Here is a 14,665-nt window from a genome sequence, read left to right as displayed (position 1 = left end):
ACCTGCCCATGGTGACTCAATACTATCCCTCCCCACTATACTTTGCAGTGTCAGGAGTGGGGATTGCCTTCCTGACCGTGCCTCTGTCTCCCTTACTGGTGGTGTAGACACGGTGTGTCGACAGACAAGGTGAGTTCAGGGACTTTCTACATCACCATATTGGATCAGCTGGGTTTCTGCCCCCTGTAGCCCTGGGAAGTAGTCCGCATCCATTTTGGCACCTCTGCTTTCATGTGAGTGAGAGTCCTACCAGGGCCCCTGGTTTTATTTTATTTTATTTTATTATTTTATTTTATTTTATTTTATTATTTTATTTTATTTATTTATTTATTTATTTTTTAAAGATTTTATTTATTTGACAGAGACACAGCGAGAGAGGGAACACAAGCAGGGGGAGTGGCAGAGGGAGAAGCAGGCTTCCCGCGGAGCAGGGAGCCTGATGTGGGGCTCGATCCCAGGACGCTGGGATCATGACCTGAGCCGAAGGCAGCCGCTTAACTGACTGAGCCACCCAGGCGCCCCAGGGCCCCTGGTTTTAAACACCGAGCTTGCCTCTGGCTGACTTTCTCACCTGGATTACTCAGTTTTCTCTTGCCCTATGGACATGTGTTCTCAGGTGCCTCCACCTAATTCAGAACACAGGCGTCAGTATGCACATGGCTTAAGCCTTGCTCACATTCGGTGTTTCCTTTTTCTTCTGATGCATGTAAATATTGACATGTTTGTGTTCCCATCTATGTCTTATCATTTTAAAAAATCTTTTCTTAACCATTTATGTATCAGTGCATTGGGAGAAGAGGGTCTCACAACATACTAGTGCAATTCCTACCTGACTGACATTTCTCATTCGGTTTCTACTGGTCTGGATTGGGAGTGGTGGTCTGGACTCCAAGATGATGGCTAAGATGAAAGTGATGGCAGTGGACAGAAGCACCTCGACTCAAAATATATATTTTGTAATGAATTGTATAAAATCTCTTGGCTGAATGTGGGTGGTGAGGTATGGGAGTTTCGAATATCTGTCAGTCTTCTGGTTTGATCACTGGAGAATTTTTGAATCATTTATTGAAGTGGGAGAGCCTGGAAGAGAAAGCTTGTTCTTAAGTGGTTGCAATCCAGTTTCCTTCTGACCATGTGGAGATGAACCATTTGTGAGACCTAGAAGTGGACCTACCATGCAGCTGGATGGATACATGAGAGGCTCAGGAGAAAAGTCTGGATGGAGGCAAAATAGGAAGTTGTCAGCTGATTGATGCTACTGAGAGCCTGTCTCTGCAGTTTATACCTTCTGCTCTCGTCAGTCAGGCTGATTGTTCATAGCCACACGTGTTTACTAATTCTGATCTGACCCATTCAGCTTCCAGCCCTCTCTATTCAGATTCTTTAAGTTTTCCTCCTGCAGGTCACCTGATGCCTGAGTTTTCTGTGACACAAGTAATCCTTAACATTTGCGTGGAAAGGAAACACGAGTGCCCCCGAACTCCATCCTGTGAACATGGGGAGACTTAACATGAACAAGTGGATATAGGACAGAACAGGTGGTTATCCAGGTAAGGGTGAGGGGAGAACTTTTGTCGGATTTGTTAGGATGTTTCTACCAGCACTGAGGTGATCATCTCACGAGCATTTTTCCTCCACATAGGAAGTCATAGTTGATGGAGACCCTTTGTTCATAATGCAAAGTTCTGCCAAGATCAGACCCATCATAAATAGAAAGAGCCACATTCTCAAAAACAAACGCAATGCCTTAATTTGTTAAAATGAAGAAAACTAAAACTTTATTGGTTGGTTCTAAAGAGGAGTTAAAGTACATCATGCTCTTCCTCCACGTATTTAGGTCCTCCTTATTGTAAATGGCCACAATTCATCTAATCAATGGTAGGTCAGTTTTAAGGGCAATATTTAAGAGAGTATGCTCATAACTTCAGAAGTAGAGCAATTTCAGAATGTACAACTGCCAATTTCATCATTCCTAGTGCGATCCTATTCTCAACACATGAAGCAAAATCATGTGGGCCTCCATAGTTATATGTAAATATATTTGTCACTTTCAGCAGCCATCCATCAAATAAAAGGAGAATGAAGAGAGAAAATGAAGGTCTGTCCTGGAACAGAAATCTGAATATCGGAGAACAAAATTGCATCTGTTTCCATAGAGTTGAATCAAAGCTCTTTGATCGATTAAAATAATCCATAAACCACACAGCTTCCAACCCCAGACCTTTTTATTATCTATACCACCAGGTACAATGATTATTCCTGAATAAATCAGAATCAGGAAAAGCGGTAAATCAGGAGACCTTCTGTTGTTTTAAAACAATGAAATGAAAAGACACTTACAATTCAATAAGAAAAAAGAAAACCAAAACAACTCAACAGGAAAAAAGAACGAACACCAGCTCCACCCCAGCAACCTGATGAATCTCAAGTAACCTTAGGTGGAGAAGGCAAGACCCACAAGCGCACACACGGCCTAATGCCATTGTTACGGCCCTCAAAGACAAGCGAACCAAATGACACACTGTGTAGAGATACTTACATACATGATAAGATATATAGATATAAAAGTCAGGGAAACACACAATTCAGCATAGCAGGTGCCTTTGGAGAGAAGGAGAGGACTCATTGGTACTGGAGCAATTCCTGGGTTGGGTCGCTGACTCACAGTTGTTCTGCTGGGATGCTTTTAGCAGACACGCATGTTACGTGCTATCTTGTGTGTTATCATACATGACATTAAACATATAATACAGAAAAAACTGATCTCCTTCGAACTAAATTTTGAGACAGGAAGGTGTAGGGGAAAGATCTTGATGTGGGTGTTAGTTACAAGGGTGTACATAGATGTCTGACATGACGTGGTTCAAATCCTGGAAAGCGGTCTACACTCACACTCCCTTGTCTCCATCTCTCATGCCAGACTCATGAAAGGCCTCGAGGGGGCTCAGTGGGGTGGGTGGGGAGTGGTTAGGGCTCCCCTCCTGTGACATGCGCCCTCCCGTACTGGCCCCAGTCCATCCCCCCAGTCCTGACACCCCCTCCCTGTATGAATATCACCCCCAACTTCATCCCCCTATGCAGCCCAGGCCTCCCTGACACCAACCTCCCCCACTTGTATACTCTTCATGCTCTCCCCTGCCACCCCACCACATTGGGGCACATCGAGGGTGAGGGCAGAGAGCCTGGCCACGGTCAACTCCAGGCGGGGTGGGGAAACTCTAGGTGTGGGCGGAGTGAGGACCCTGCCCTTCCTCAGGCCATCCCAGGCAGGGGACACTAGAGACACAGCCAGCCCCACAAGCTGGACCTTCCACGATCACCCCTGCCGTGCAGGCCTGGAAATAAAGCCAACACTGAGTGCTTACTCAATGCCAAGCCCAGTGCAGACACCTTCATTCACGGAGAGTGGATTTAGGCCATGCCTACTGTGTGCCAGGCACAAGTTTCTGGACCTTGAGGATGCCGGGGTGTCCCTGCCCTTTTGGAAGTCAAACCCAAACAAGGACAGAGACCAGAGACCCCACATTCCAGGAGGAAATGCAAAGTTTGGTGAGTGCCAGGTAGGCAGATGCAGGGGCAGCATGGGGAAGGGCCCCCGGGTCAGGGCAGGCCTTTCTAGGAGGCCACGTAAACTGTGACCTGAGGCAGAGGGAGCAGGATGTGCACAGGCTTGGGGTGGGTGGGTGCTGGCCTGGGGAACAAGAGGAAGCGGGTCACTGAGGGGGCAGGTCCAAACCCCGGGGCACGCAGGATCCCGGCCTCTTGCAGGAGTGAGGTGGCAGTTCGCGGAGGATGTTGGGCAGAGGTGGGTCTTAATCAGAATTGGGTTGGGGTTCCTGGGTGGCTCAGTTGGTTAGGTGACTGCCTTAGGCTCCGGTCATGATCCTGGAGTCCCGGGATCGAGTCCCGCATCGGGCTCCCTGCTCAGCAGGGAGTCTGCTTCTCCCTCTGACCCTCCCTCCTCTCATGCTCTCTCTATCTCATTCTCTCTCTCAAATAAATAAAATCTTAAAAAAAAAAAAAAAGAATTAGGTTGATCAGGCTCCCACTGAGAAGAAAAGGGCGAAACCCAAGGCCTGGAGAAGTGAGGCAGGTGGGGGCATGGGGGGGATGAGGGGCCCGCTCTCATCCAGGGGGATGGCATGGGGGTGAGAGGCGTCTGCCAGGATCTGGGGTCACCAGGAGGGTGTGAGTAGGAGACCATAGCCGGCTGTGTTAGTGCTGCTAAGAGAAGCGGGTTGAGGACAGGGAAATGCCCTCTGGCCACAGGGGAGGTGAGGGGACCCTGATGGGGCAGGCTGACCCAGCCCTCAGACCTCCCCATACTCCCCTATACCGGGAGTGAGGAGATGAGGGGCCATGCCAGGGACCAGTGGTTGTGTGGATGGTCCTGACGTGGCGACCCCCTCCCCCAACTTGTAGAAGGGGAGCCTCTGAGGAGCGCTGTGTGGTCAGAGAGTGTCCCTCAGAGGCGGCCCTCCTCCCTCTGTTCCACGCAAACCCTCTTGCCCCACCTGTGGGTGAGGGAGTGAGGAACAGAGGTTAAAGGGTTCACTTGCCCAGATTGTGCAGCTGGGGGGTGGTCAGGAACCCAGAATGGTCCCACTGGGAGCCCAGGCTGGGCCTGCAGGGCACACAGATCCTGGCGGGCCTGATGCACCATCTGGGGCGGGTGGGGAGGCTGAAGGCCACGGTCAGGACTGGTCAGAACCACCCCAGGCCAGACGTTCTAGGGCTGCTGACACCAGGATGAGGCAAACAAGGTCATTATCAGGTAATGAGCTCATTACTGAAGTCAGGCAAGGTCCTTACTAGGTAATGAGTTTGCCCTTGCCCCAGGACAGTTCCTAGGGAATGCCTGGGTAGCCAGAGCCACCAGGAGACCGGGGAGCAGCTCCAGGGCCTCGTAGCCAAGGGGTGTTCAGGGGCAGAGTGTGCCCAAGTCCAGTCCCCACAGGAAGCCCCGGACCCTCTCGCCCCTTCTTTAAATGAGGAGCCACCTGCAGCTCAGACCTGCCCTTCAGGCCACAGGCCTCCCATGGCCCCTGCCCACCTCCCAGCATCTGTCACCACTGCCACCCTCACCATCTCTTGGCCAGCAAAGACTGGTCCTGGGCTCTGACAGCTGGGAACACCGAAACAAGGCAACAGGGCCGCCAGAGCTCCGTGAGGCAGCATGAACTAGCCCAGAGTGGTGCCTTGAGCCATGACCCAAGCCCGAGCTGCCCGCTTAGTCTACTGACGCTCCACTACGTGGCCTGCACTTCGGGGCCCCAAAGGTACCACAGCCTTCCTTTCCTAAGAGCCCTGGGGCCAAGGCCCAGGCCCCAGCCAAGCCAGGGGCCTAGTCAGTCTGGCTCCCACAGCAAGCAAGCGGCACAGCTGGCTAGAGACTGGGTGGGCATCCATGCTCTAGAGTCCGTGCTGAGGGCCGGGGTCTGTGACCAGAAAGGCAAGGGGCAGCCCACTCCAGGCCCAGCTCCAAGGCTAGCCCCCTTCTCCTCCCAGGGTGGCTGGGGGCTCGGCAGACCATACTTCCCGCTTCCCATGGGGGTCGCCCTCCCCAGACCCTCAGAGCCAACCCGGGAGGGTCTCCCCGCCTTGTGCCCCCCTTCACTGAGAACCAGGCTGGGCCAGAACTTGGTGTGCAGACAGTTGCGGAAGAAGACAAAGACCACCGTGCCCTGAACGCTCACACTCAGTTCTACCTCGTGGGGTTGGCGGAGGGGGTGACCTGGGCATCTGCATTTCCAGACACTCCCGTGATGACTGGGAGGCTCCCCTGCCCCCTCCGAGGCCACCAGGGCCCCTCCGACATACAAAGCCCGCCTGGCCCTGCCGACTGAACTCTTCCCTGGCTCCCACCGCCCTCGGCTTTGGAAAATAAGACCTCCTCTCTGGGGGGCCGCCAGGGTTTCACGGCAACAGAGAGCAAAGGTGAGGCAATTCAGTGACGCGGAGCCTGCCCCCCTTCTCCAGGAAGAGTCAGAGCCCAGGGTTTTCCCTCCTCCCAGGCTCTGGGTTAATCAGTGGCCAAGCCCGCTGATCGCCCAACCCTGCCTGTGCAGAGGGGCCCACCTGAATGCACAGAGCCCAGAGCCCAGACGGGGACAGCTCCCGGAGCTGTGAGAGCCGGCCTCCCCACCCCCAGCAGACCAGGCCCTGGCCCTGAGCACACAGAGGGGGCCGGAGTGGGGAAGGAGCTAGGCCCTGCACTGGGCCCCACTCAGTTCCTCTGTGCAGGGGGCCAGGCAGGCTGGCCTATGAGGATATTCTAGAAAGCAGAAGAACCAGAAAGCAGGCCTGTGTGCCAGTCCCCCTGGCCCGGTCAGTAGCTCTGTTCCTGCTTCTTGTCCCATTCCTTCCGAAGCTACCTCTGTTCTGACCAACGAGCCTAGGCAAGGGCTCCCCAACCTATCCTCTCACCTCCAGTCCTCAGCTTCTGCTGGCCCCCCCACCTGTGAGGCTCAGGCTACAGTCACCGCAACCTATTTCTTGACTATCGCTGCCCTTGACCTCAGGGGCTCAGGGTCATGTTGACCACAGCTGCCTGTTCACCCCTCACCAACGCCTCTGCAGCCCCCCTCTGGGCTGGTTGGGGTCCCCGGGGCCTCTCCTCCCACTCTGCACTCGCTCCTGGGTAATCTGTCTGCCCATGACTTTGGGACTCTCTGCCACCAGCCATGACCTCATATCTGCCTCACCTGCAGGATCGTCAGCTCTTCACCGCAAAGGCTCTGTTCCTACCACATCCCTCCAGCAGCCTCAACAGTCAGAAAACTTCGAGGCCCCTCTCTGCCCTGGCAGCCCAGCCCCACCCTTCCTGGCTCTCATACCACATCACAGATCTGGAGTCTGTCCACCATCACCCCCCCCGCCCCCCTCCCCAGCCTTTCCCAGCCTCCTTGCTGTGCCCCCACCACAGATGTTAGGGGTCTCCTTCACTTCATAGGTGAGGCTCAGAGGAGGCAGAGCCCCTGGGTCACACAACCTGACTCCAGCAGGCCTGGGGAAGGAATCCAGGGCATTTTTTTTCTGCAATATTTTAATTACTGAGGGGAGGGGGGGCAGGAGTATGGTTAACGAGGCCCTGGGGACCAGCAGAACCAGACACTGGATATCCCAGGGGGTCAGGTGACTCAGCAGGAATGGGGGGCTCTGTGGGGTTTGACAGAGTGCCAAATTCTCACCTCCCCTTGCACCTTCCAGAGAGGCTACAATGAATGAATGAATGAATGAATGAATGAATGAATAGGGGGATCCAGAAGTCTTCATGGTGGCCTGGGTCCAGGGCTGCCAAAGAACAGGGTTGGCAGCACCCTCAATCACACACACACACGGGCACAGAGCTACATAGTGGCTAGGCCCCTGTGCGCTCAAGGGACACAGGTCCCTGTGGCTACCTTGCCATCCCCTCCCAGCCCAGCCTGGATTCACACCAGACCCTCCCTCCCCACAATTTGCTGGGGAGCCCCCAGGGCACCCAGAGTCCTAACTAGGCCCTAGGGTCCGGTGAGAACAGCATGCTGGGCAGAGGGATGCTACCCACAGTGCACTGCCCATGACCCTGTGATGGCCACAGGCAGTTGTATGGGTGAAGGCACCGGGGTGAAAAAGGATGGAGTCCAGTGGTGAGGACAACCCGCACAAGTGGGAAAGGTGTCAGGGACAGGAAAGCCAGCAAGGATGACTACGAGGGTCTTGAATGCCAGGCTGAGGAGGTGCACGGGCTGACCAGGGTGGGTGGTAGAGGCCCTGCACTACTCAGGACCCTCAGCCCCAGACTCATTCACTCATCTACTCCTGTCTCCAACATCCCGCATGTTTAGTACCTCTGAAAGTTGAGTGACCCAGTCCTCCAGTGCTCAGGACCCCTACTGTGGATCCAGGTGGACAGAAAACAGAGCCATTGAAACACGGGGGCGAGGAGCCTGAGTCACCTGCTGGGGGCTGGGGTGGCTAAGGAAGGCTGTGCTGCAGAGGAGGGATGAATGGGAGCCGCCAGGCAAATGGGGGGGGAGGGGGGGCGCGTTCCCAGCGGGAGAAACCGCCTGAGCAAAGGCTCAGAGGGGCTGAGGTTGTTGGGTAAAAGAAGACATGTCCAGAACGCAGTGTAGGGTGGGCTGGGACATCCAGTGGCTGAGGACTGGGGCACAGCAGAGAGCCACCCAGACCCCTGAAGAGCTTGAATGGGGGCGCCCAGGAGGAGGACAGATTCCTGCAGCTGTAGGGGTGGGGGCGGGGATAATAGCGACCTGGACTATGGTATGGAAGTGGGGGCCCTAGCGGGTGAGGAGGACTGGGGCCTGGCGGGTCCAGAAGCACACCTGCCTTCCCCTGACTGTGATGGGGACAGCAGTTTGGAGTACAGGGTGCAAGCCTGTTTCCTGACGGGTCTGGGCGCCCAGGCTTCTGCAGCCTTCATTCCATGTCCTGTCACCCCCTGCCCAGAAGCCAGTCCAAGCTGCTCAACCCGCCAACGACAGCGCAGTCCCCTAGAGCAGGTCCAGCACACTCAAGCCTGCCTGCATTGCCCCGCCGGGGTCCCCTGGGGCTCCATCCACCCGCCCTCCCCACCCCCGCCCTCCCGGAGTTCCCGGCCCCCCCAGGCCAGATCTCCCGAGGCCTCGGTCGTTCCCACAGCCGTCCCGGGGGCCATCTCCACGGAGCGTCGCCGGGGCCCCAGCGGTCGCTAGGCTGCGGGCTGGGGCTCCCGACCAGGCCCGGCTCCGGTGGCGGCGGCGGCGGCGGTGGCAGCGCGGATGGCGGCGGCCCGCGGGCGCCCGTGGGTGCAGGCGCGCAGTGCGTACGGCGCGAGCGAGGCGCTGCGACGGGCCGTTGGCCGCCGGCGGGACCCCGGGCCGCAGCCCAAAGGGCCGGGCCCTGAAGAAGCCCGCGCCCCGGGACGCCTGGCTCGCCTGCGGGTCCAGCTCCGGGCGGAGGCGGCGGCGCTGGCCGACGCGCCTCGGCTGCTGCGGCTGGTGGAGCGCGCGGGGGCCGCGGCGGGGGAGGCCCGGGCGCCGGGGGCCGGGGAGCGAGCGGCCGCGCGCAGCAGCGGCTCCGTGTGCTCCGTGTGCGGGGAGCCGCGCGGCGGGGCCACCTACCCGGCGGGCGTCCTGGAGGTGAGCGAGCGGCGGCTGCAGGAGGGCCTGGCGGCTGTGCGCGCCGAGCTGGGCGCGGGGCTGGAGGCGCTGCGCGCGGAGCTGCGAGCGGAGCTGGACGCCCTGCGCGAGCTGCTGCCGCCCCCGCCCCCGCCGCCGCCCCCGCCCGCCGGCCGGGAGCCCCGCGCGGCCCCCCGCGCCGCGCCCCGCGGCCCGGCCCTGCTGCGGGCACTCGGCACCATGAACGCCCTGGCCGCGGTCGCGAGGCCCGCCGACGACGCCCCGGACGGCCCTGCGGACGGTGGCGCGAACAGGGCCCGGGCCAGAAGAACTTCAAGAAGACGCCGGTGCCGCCCGGGGCCCCGCAGGGTGGCGGGGATTGAGGGCAGCCCCCCGAGGGTTGCCGGGACGGGTGCTGGAAGCGCCCTCGGGCAATGTATTTGTGTGGACAGACCCAACACCCCCGTGGATGGAGAAGGGGCCTCAGGCACCGCCTGCTAGCGTTCGGGCTTTGGGGTTGGACGTCGGGCCGCGCACAGGCTGGGGACTCCTGGGGATCACGTCTGGGGAGTGCAGATGGCTAAGCGCAGCGGGGGATCAAGGCTGGAGACTGAGTCTGGGCAGGCGGAGGGGTGGAGCCCCTTTTGGCCTCAGAGCTGCAGCAGGGTCTGGCTCAGGGGTGTAGCAGCGCCGGGGACAGCCTCGGGCCGAGCCCAAAGGTCTGTCTCAGGGGAGAGTGTTGGTTTTTCCTGTTCGGTGGTTTTTGTTCGTTTTTCTTAGGGGCCTTGGCCAGGAGGCAGGGCCTCCGAGCACTGAGATAGTGTGTGACCCACACATTACCCACCAGACTTCAGGGACACATGGGTGGCTGGGACATCGTCATCTGGACACAGCCTCACTCAGGGCAATGCCGCGGGGATATACAACCGCAGTCCACGGGGCTTCAACTGGACGGCAGCTTGGCCCTGGCCAGCCTCACTCTACTGACAGACCCAGCCTCTCACTGGACAACTTTGCCTGCACACAGTGGCATCTGGTCTGAGCTTCGCTGTGGACGGTGACGCCAAGGACACTTAACCCTTCAGTTAGCCTCCCACAGGCTCTTCAGAAAGTGTCACCCTACGCTCAGGCTGCACGGCCGAACTTCCCAGTGTCACCTGGGCGCAGTTTTGCTAGCTGTCCTTGTCACCAGGACCCACTCACCTAGCACAGCCTGCAGCAGCTGTTAGAAAAAACTGTATCCCAAAATTTTAAAGAGAGGACAACATATATATGTATATATATTATATAATAAGGTTAACGACTCTGAAGGGTAGGATATCACTCTAAAAATGAAAAGTAAAAAATATTTTAAAAAGAGGATTGATAAGATGTTGGTTGAAAAAGGGAAAAAGAAAAATTCAAAAAAAAAAAAAAAAAAGAGACTCTCTGTCTCCCCGGTCTCTGGCCGCGCTCCGTGCTCGCCTGGCCTGTGACCGTGGGTTTCTGGCCCTGGCGCCCGGCCCGGGTGGGGTCTCCAGGCCCAGCGGGCCCTGCGGTGCGCTCCCGCGGGGCTCCTCCCGGGGGGAGGAAGGGGCGGCTGGCGGGGCCCCTCCCCCGCCGCCTGTCCTCCCGGGTGTCGCCTCGGGTTCACTTCTCCGCGCGTCCTGCCTTCCGGGGGGTGGTCGCTTTTCTGGTGGGGGAGTTGTTGCTCTTCTTTTCTTCGGTCTCCTGTTGGGTTTGTGGGTGTTCGGGGTGGTTTGGTCCCTGTCCGGCTGGGTTCCTGGGAGGGGGCGGGGTCCGGGTCTCCTGCTCCTCCGCCGTCTTGCTCCGCCCCCCTATACTTTTTTTTAATATCTGACAATTTCAGTTTCCTTAAATCCTTTTACACTAAACACTGAGTAGTAAGTGCTAAAATTCACTAAGTAATGTGCACACGATATGAGATTGATTTAATAAATGACATTTATCTTATAAAAAAAAGAAAATTAAAAAAATTAACTTTAATAGACTAAAGAATCATGGTAAAAAAGCCGTGAATTCTATGTGCAGTAGTCCCCTAGCGCTGGAGTTCTGCTGTTCTCATTGATCGGTAAACTTGGTCTTGGCTGGCTGTTCTCGCTGACCTTCTGGGGAGGGGCCTGTTGCCGTGGTTTCCAAATGTCTCTGCCGGAGGCGGAATTGCCCCGTCCTTGCCCCCTCCCGGCTAAGTAATCTGCTCGGGTTTGCTCTCCGGGGCTTTTGTTCCCTGCGAGCTTTCCCTACAGCTTTGGAGGCGGAGAGTGAAAATGGCGGCCTCCCAATCTCCGCCCTGGAGGAGCTGAGAACTCAGGACCCCGCTCCTCAGTGAGCCCCCAGAGAAAAGCCGTCAGTCGCTCCCGTCTCCCCGGTCTCCGGCTGCCGTGCTCACCCGGCCTGCGACCGCGCGCCTCTATCTCTGGCACCCGACCCCGGGTGGAGTCTCCAAACCCAGCAGATCCCTGCGGTGCACTCCTGCGCGGCTCCTCCCTGGGGGGAAGGTGAGTCTCCCCGGATCTGCCGCTTGTTGGGTCCCTGCTGGAGGAGCAGGGGCCCGACTGTGCCGCGGATCACGGTTTATGTCAACCCCGAGCTGAGAGCCCGCGCCTGGGCTCCGTCTCTGCAGCCGGCTTCCCTGCTCCGTTACCTGGGAGCTCTGCCACACTCAGGCACCCCCAGTCTTTCTGCGACCCCGAGGGTCCTGAGCCCACACTGTCCCGGAGGGTTCCACCCCCCGCTTAGCCCCCAGAGTGACGTCCCTCAGCGGAGCCGACTTCTAAAAGTTCCGATTTTGTGCTCCGTGGTTCTTTCACTTGCCAGAAGCGGCCGACGGAGGCCCCTCCCCCGCCGTCTATCCTCCCGAACATCGCCTCGGATTCGCTTCTCCGCACGTCCTACCTTCCAGAAAGTGGTCGCTTTTCTGTTCAGAGTTGCTGCTATTCTTCTCTTCGATCTCCTGTTGAGTTCGTAAGTGTTCAGAATGGTTTGATCCCTATCCAGCTGAATTCCTGAGACCAGACGGAATCCAGGTCTCCTATTCCTCCTCCATCTTGCTCCTCCCCCAGTAGTGTACTATTTTAATAAACGTCCAGTTGTAAAATCCTTACCACAGGACAGTTCCATGTTCCTCCTTCTGTCCTTTGTGCTCTTGTCATAGATTTTATATCTACCCATGTTAGTACCCCCACAGTACAGTGTGAAGTTTTGCCTTAAGTAGTCTCAGGTCTTTGCAACAAATGAAGAGGGAAGAGTTGTTAGTATGTATTTGGGGACAGATGCTGAGTCACTGAGGATTCACTGTTTCTCTTTTGAGTTCACTGCACTGTTTGCTTCCACCAGTGAATGTGGCAGGAGGTAGGCCACATGACTTATTTTATAAATCAGTATTGCTGCAGGCATTTAAAAATATTGTATGAGGTGGTCTATCCCGAATTACAAAAGAATTACCGTTCATCAACTGTTAATGAGTTGCTTGGTGGGCACTCAGGTTTTACAGAAACAACCTTCAGCAGGGTGTTTGGAAAGTGCCGGGGCCTCAGTGTCCCCAAAGCAGCACTCCAGTCCCCAGCGCCTACCCTGGAAGTAGAACAGCACCATCCTGGAAAGATGCATCCTGACATTGCAGCCCCAAGGGTAGCCCTGGGGACTTCTCCCGCACTAACTGCTCAGCCAGGGCGCTGCCTCTGTTCAAGGCCAAGAGGGGTGCATTTCACCGTGGCTGCCCTCCAGCGCAGGAGTTGGCTGTCAAGGTTTATAAGGTCTTGTCTGGGGGCAGTAATGGGGAAAGAAAAGGTCTTTAGCAAAGAACTGGGTGCATCAGCCCAAAGTCAGCTTCATTATTGATAGTCTGGTCTCCAGCAGAATGTTCTAGGCCCCAGGGCTGCAGTGGAAAATTTCACCAGAAGGATTCAAGTCATTCCTACTACAATTTCTTGAACGTCAACAGGAATTAAACAGGAGGTGCCAGGATACCATAAATACACCACCATCAGCAATGATTCCAACGTACAAAGTCACAGTGTTGAAAACATGTAGGCTGAGTATATTTCAGAGCTGTGATGGGCCAGAGGGATCCACTGGGGGGACATTGGGGGTGGAGGCTGTCCATGTTCATGTAGGAGCTCTTGGGATCAGACCACAGACAGAACCTGCGTCTTCTGAATCTCAAGCTGTTCCTCCTTCATTGCATAACATCGTCAATGAAGAAACTGATTCAAGGCCTCTCACCGATTGTGTGAAATAGGTAGGTGGCTTCCTTTATGTATATCATTTATGCTCAGAACTCATGGGTCCGCAGTGTTACTCTTCACTACCACACTCTTATTCTCTGGACCCTCATTCTCCAATAGCTGTGGGAGGGACTGGGGGAGGGAGAGGAAGGGAGACTGAGCGGTCTCCCGTGAAAATGAATATAGTTTCCCTTATCATTAAAGACGAAGAAACCAAAAAGAGAGTCTTCCCCATTGGTTCTCTCACAGCTTGGGGGAGGCAGGTCCTAGTTCACACTGGGTAACACTTGTTATATAAGCAGATGTCTGATTGAACAGCAACAGAAATACAAGGTATGTGCATGCAGTTGAGGACCTGATAAGATCAGTTGGTTAAGGTGACATAGGAAAAGTAACCTGAATTTCAAACCTTTTTTCTGTTTGGGAAGAGATCGTTGCTCTCCACTGCCTGATCATCGAAGGGGTAAAATTTCTGCAAATGCTGGGACAGGAAGGGGTCCGAAACCAGGAGGCGGTGTGTGTTGTCAGGAATGCCCAGGATACCGTCCTTGCCCACAGGACCCTGGAAAGTGGGGATCCACACAGGTGAGTGTCCATGCGGGTTTAGTGGTCTCTCCTCCCCAGACTCAAGTGAGGCGGGCTGTGGTCAGTCCCTCCAGAGTCCAGGATGAGAAAGGGGAAAAGGAGGAAGTGGCTGGCTCAGAGCCGCCCTGTGCAGTGATGTGGTTGTGCACTGCCAGGCCTTCGGGCCGTCTACACCGTCTCCCGTGGGGCCTTTCTATGCGTTTTTTCTCTTCATCGACCCGCTTTGCCAACTAGGTAGATTTCTCATTAAGTGATAGAAGAAACGTGGAGTAATAGCCGTGGCCACATGAGCACAGTGCCGGTTAAACGAAAGCTGAGACACACGGTGAGGTCCTTTTCCTAACTTGCTTTGCTCGGGGCTGGGCATGAACTCCGCCCAGTGTTACAAGGGCACAGTTGCCCTGGAACGTGTGGCTGGAGACGTGGCTGTGGCGGGAGAGTCAGGGCTGAGGTCAGCGCTGGCGAGCTGCACCTGTGAGCAGCCGGGGCCGCTTTCCCATGACCCCGATCATGCTTTTCCGAATCCGTTCAGTGCGCCCCGTGTGGAATGCCCTGAACGCAGGGTTTGGCTACACCGTGCTTAGCTGCACTCGCTAGTTGAATTCTGAGAAGAGCCTTTGGTTGGTTGCCAATGCCAAGTGCTCGTGGTTTCTAAACCCAAATGCTGCTTCTTGACGCCAGTCCACACCAGGACTCCTCCGTGCACCGCACTCAGGGCTCTGAGCTTCTGGTGACACCCTCGCTGGGGACACA

General features: G+C 56.2%; 1 pseudogene; it reads left to right on the top strand.

Annotated features, from left to right (window-relative positions):
• Nucleotides 1-8,617: 8,617 nt before the first annotated feature.
• Nucleotides 8,618-14,665, top strand: part of LOC123840816 (protein FAM246B-like) — a 38,607-nt pseudogene continuing 32,559 nt past the window's right edge.

The sequence above is a fragment of the Mirounga angustirostris genome, unplaced genomic scaffold (genome assembly GCF_029215605.1).
Source record: "Mirounga angustirostris isolate CCGP_5_RB_7025 unplaced genomic scaffold, mMirAng1.0.hap1 SCAF_14, whole genome shotgun sequence".
In the NCBI taxonomy this organism is placed as follows: Eukaryota; Metazoa; Chordata; class Mammalia; order Carnivora; family Phocidae; genus Mirounga; species Mirounga angustirostris.
This window is presented reverse-complemented; position numbering and strand designations above follow the sequence as displayed.